This window comes from Primulina huaijiensis, chromosome 11 (assembly GCF_012295235.1).
Source record: "Primulina huaijiensis isolate GDHJ02 chromosome 11, ASM1229523v2, whole genome shotgun sequence".
In the NCBI taxonomy this organism is placed as follows: Eukaryota; Viridiplantae; Streptophyta; class Magnoliopsida; order Lamiales; family Gesneriaceae; genus Primulina; species Primulina huaijiensis.
Genome location: NC_133316.1, coordinates 11,267,272 through 11,271,159, shown reverse-complemented (window position 1 = coordinate 11,271,159; position 3,888 = coordinate 11,267,272). Strand labels below are relative to the sequence as shown.

The 3,888-nt window shown below is 45.9% G+C and overlaps 1 pseudogene; it reads left to right on the top strand.

The window, feature by feature from the left end:
* The first annotated feature begins 1,009 nt into the window (after positions 1 to 1,009).
* On the top strand, positions 1,010 to 3,826 carry LOC140988379 (uncharacterized; annotated as a pseudogene).
* Positions 3,827 to 3,888: the final 62 nt, after the last annotated feature.

Below are 3,888 nucleotides of genomic sequence, written 5' to 3'. Positions count from 1 at the left end.
TTATCTATGTGATTCGCTACGCTTGCTTGCCCCTATCGGCTGATTCTATTGCCTGCCGGTTAGCGAAACTTTTCCGGTAGTACGAATCGCTACGCCTCGCCTCTTTCTATATGATAATATGCACCTTGGTTGCTGCGCTCCCTTCGGAGAGAGTGAAGAACGAATGATTCTCCAAGAGTGATTTTTTCGTGCTTGTCCATGGAAATAAGAGAGAAATGTTCAGCCCCTTTTCTAAAGAAGAGATTGAAAAAACGGTGTTCAATCTAGAGGAGATCTTACTAATAATAAATACGATGGTTTTTCTTTAAAGGAGAAGCGGGAAGATGTAACAATAATACATATCTGCAAACACGGACATCAAACTATCGATTTTGGTCACTATGACGTGGGTGAATACATGAATCATGATATTTGGAGGCAGACATACATTTGTCTGAAACGGGTCGGTTGATGGCTCCTACCCGCCGTTCATCCTGCTGAGCTTTGATCTCACTAAGTTCTGCCCCCTACAGACTGCCTAGACAGGACAGAAGAGGGGTACTCATGTGGTGCTACGATAGAGAAAAAAGAGAGCTCTAATAGACCCTCGCATAGCTTGTTGAACCTTCGGAGAGAACCATAGAGATCAATCACCTCATAGATAACCGACGACATTACACGAGTTGCTGAGAAGACACCTCCCTTGTTGTGTTGCTTAAACCGCCTCTTCTGAACCGGATTCTATTGAGTACTTTCATCGGGCTTGAATCCCTGATAGGATCCATGGACTGATGGAATCAAACCTACCCTACTCAGAATCTCGAAGAGGACTTTAATTGACCTTCTAACCTCGGATACTCTCTTCTTGAAGTATGTTGAATACTCTCCACTAAGAGCATTTACCCCGGAATTCCCATGATTCTGCAGAGGAGTTGTATTAAAACATCAGGAGCATTGGTCATTTTCTTGAAATCAAACCAATCTATTAAGGCCTGAACCCGATTTTTCCAACGGTGAAATTTTCTGTAGAATGCCCTATTGCCCCAGCATGGTAATCACATCTAGCATTCGGATCATACCACTTTGGAATATGGAACGGTTCTAGCAGCACAGGATCTATTTGATGGTATTGAATTAACTGTGGCAGGAGTTCACTATAGGTCATAGGGAATTGGATCGTTTTGGACCTGCCTTCGCTCTTGATTATTTCGATTGTTACGCGGGTTCGTATTATAGACAGGATTTGGATTTGCACCCTAATGAGGTGCTCAATGTCTAGGGGCAGGCTCTTTCCCATCCAAGAGATCGAGTGATTTCAGGAAGAAAATCCAGGTCTTGCATTGGCATAGGGTTCTCCCTCCTCTTCGAGGCAGGAAAAGGCCAACTATGGTGCGAGTACATACAAAACTGCTCAAATCATGCGGAAACTACCAATATGAGCCGGAACCAAGCTTCCGCTATATGGTTGGCAAGCTAGGCTTTCAACTCTGTCCTAGTCCGGGTTTTCTCTTCCCTCCAGAGTAAGGGATAATTCTCTGTGTGAGCAGCTAGTTGAATGAATACCCGATTTCGGTATAATCCGAACCGAGTCCTTTTTACAGCTTCCGATGAGCTACCAGAGGGTCTAATATCAGATAGTACTCAATTCTCCATACCGACTAGTTGTTCTTTCTTTAAAAGGGCTAGGTAAGTAAGAGGACACGCAGAAAAAAGAGAATCCTCCCCTCCAGTACGTTTAAAGCGCCTACTATACCTTAACTCCTTCCACTCTCCTTCATGTGTGAAAGAAGAGGCTGTAGCCTTACCTATACCCTGGCTTTCTCCCTGACCAGCCTTCAAAGATATTCGCAAAAGCTTGTGACTCTGGTTGCCCCTGACTGCTGGATCTCGTTGGTGCCGCCATCCTCATCTCGAAGGTTAAACCAAGTTTCTTCTCCCGAAAGCTTGGCTCGTATTACATTAGTGGACTACGACAGGCTCTTTCTCCTCAATCGGGCAATTAGTGGACTACGACAGGCTCTTTCTCCTCAATCGGGGGGAATGCCATTCTTAACATCTTTCGCTACCTTTCTTTCGCAGGTGGCAGAATTATAGACCATATAACCTTTCCAACTAAAGCGGCCTACTCTATCGCTAACTACAGGGCTTGGGCCCGCCCAAAGGTATACAGCTACTTGTGGTATCTCCCTTACAGAACTAAGAGATAGCCTTTAAGGGGCCCCAACAAAGACGGATCTATTCCGTGGGACACTTCCTACTAGAAGAAGTATGGTTTGGGGATAAAAGCTATTACTTTGGGGTTTTCCTTACGAAAGCACTCTAGTCATTCTTGTTCGAGCTAATAGGTGATAGGTGTCACCGTTCTCCCTTCGATCCTTCCTACTTGGCCCATCCAGAGTCTTACTTTGTGGCTTTCTTTATAGTCAGCCCGTGAACATACATTCATCAAAGGTGTTTTATTCCGGGTAGAGGTATAGTTCCTGCGTTGATCGCCGCTTACTCTGCTTTCCGAACTCAGACATTTAGGCGCCTAAGCTTACCAAAGAGTGAACTTACTCCTGGGATACATTCCCGTGGGGGTCCCATTCCCTTACTTTATAGTCTATAGCTCTTAAGCAAAGACTTCTTAGCGGCACGATTCGGATTAGCAGACTGCTCTTCTTTCAAGCGGCTTCCCTTTCTTGCTCTACTTACTGTCAATTCCGAACATTGCAGCTACCTTTTCACTCACACGGAGACTGAACGTACTGGGCCCTTACGGAACCGCTAGAATTCCATAGGTCTTAGTTCGAGACCCCTTTCTTCTTTCCTTACTTGACTCCCTCACAGGGTCACTCGCCGCATCCTACCTTAGGTCCACTACAGCTGAAAAAGCGGTTACTTACTAAGGGGTATCTCTTTTGGGTTCAAATCCTGTCCAAACCCTTCTAATCTTTCCCATCAGAAGACTGCCAATGCATCCATTCCCTTCCTCCCAGAACTCAACACTCATTGGTTAACTCGCTTGGTATCCACATTTCTTTTCTTCGTTCGAAGGTCTGTTAAGCTAGGCCCCGTCCCTCTCTCTTGGCCGGCCTATTCTTGTCCAGTACCCATTCTTTCGTTAAGAGTTCCGCGCTTTCCTTCTTTGAACCTTTTGGTATGTATTGCCCCCTAACTATATATCAGATCCGACGGAGAAACTTAAATTCCGCACTGCTGCTGAGTCGTCGGACTTATCCACCAAGGGATTCGTGGAATTTCTGTGGATTGCATTGGGGGAAATCTACCAAAGCTAGGCAGATAGATAGACTCATTTCCCGTTGCTAAGCTAAGGGCGAGCAAGAAAGAAAATCCAATGATTGTTTTTTAACCAGCGCCCCCTTTTGGGTATGCAGGTACTAAGAGTCCTCTCACTACCAACCAGCAGACATCATCTGGCTGGGTCTTGCCGGTATCAACAACAAGAAAGAAACAACCAAATGGAAACAGCAACTAACTATGGCTCTTGCCCCAGACAACGTCCTAGGCGTAGGGGAGATCGGAGCAAGAGGGAATGCCTAGACGACATTTTTCTTCCTAGGCAGCAGTAAGTAGATCGAGAGGTCGTTCCGCCCCTTGTCCCCTATATTGGTTAATATGTTCTCGACCATTCTTGCTCCAATCGGACCTAGCTGGCGAGCGATCCCAGTTCGCGACAGAGAACAAGACAGCAAGCGAGCGTACCTTTGTTCACTTTTTCTCCACCAAGCATGGAAGTTTAAGGATAACTGTAGGTCGGTGGCTACCTAAGGAAACTCCGATTCGATCCGCCTCCCAGCGGGGAGGCATCTACCTCATCCCGATCACAAGGAGAGGTTCACTATGATGGGGGTACTCTTTTTTTCCCTTCCGGAAAGAATGAAATGCATAGGGGACCATCCTTTTGTT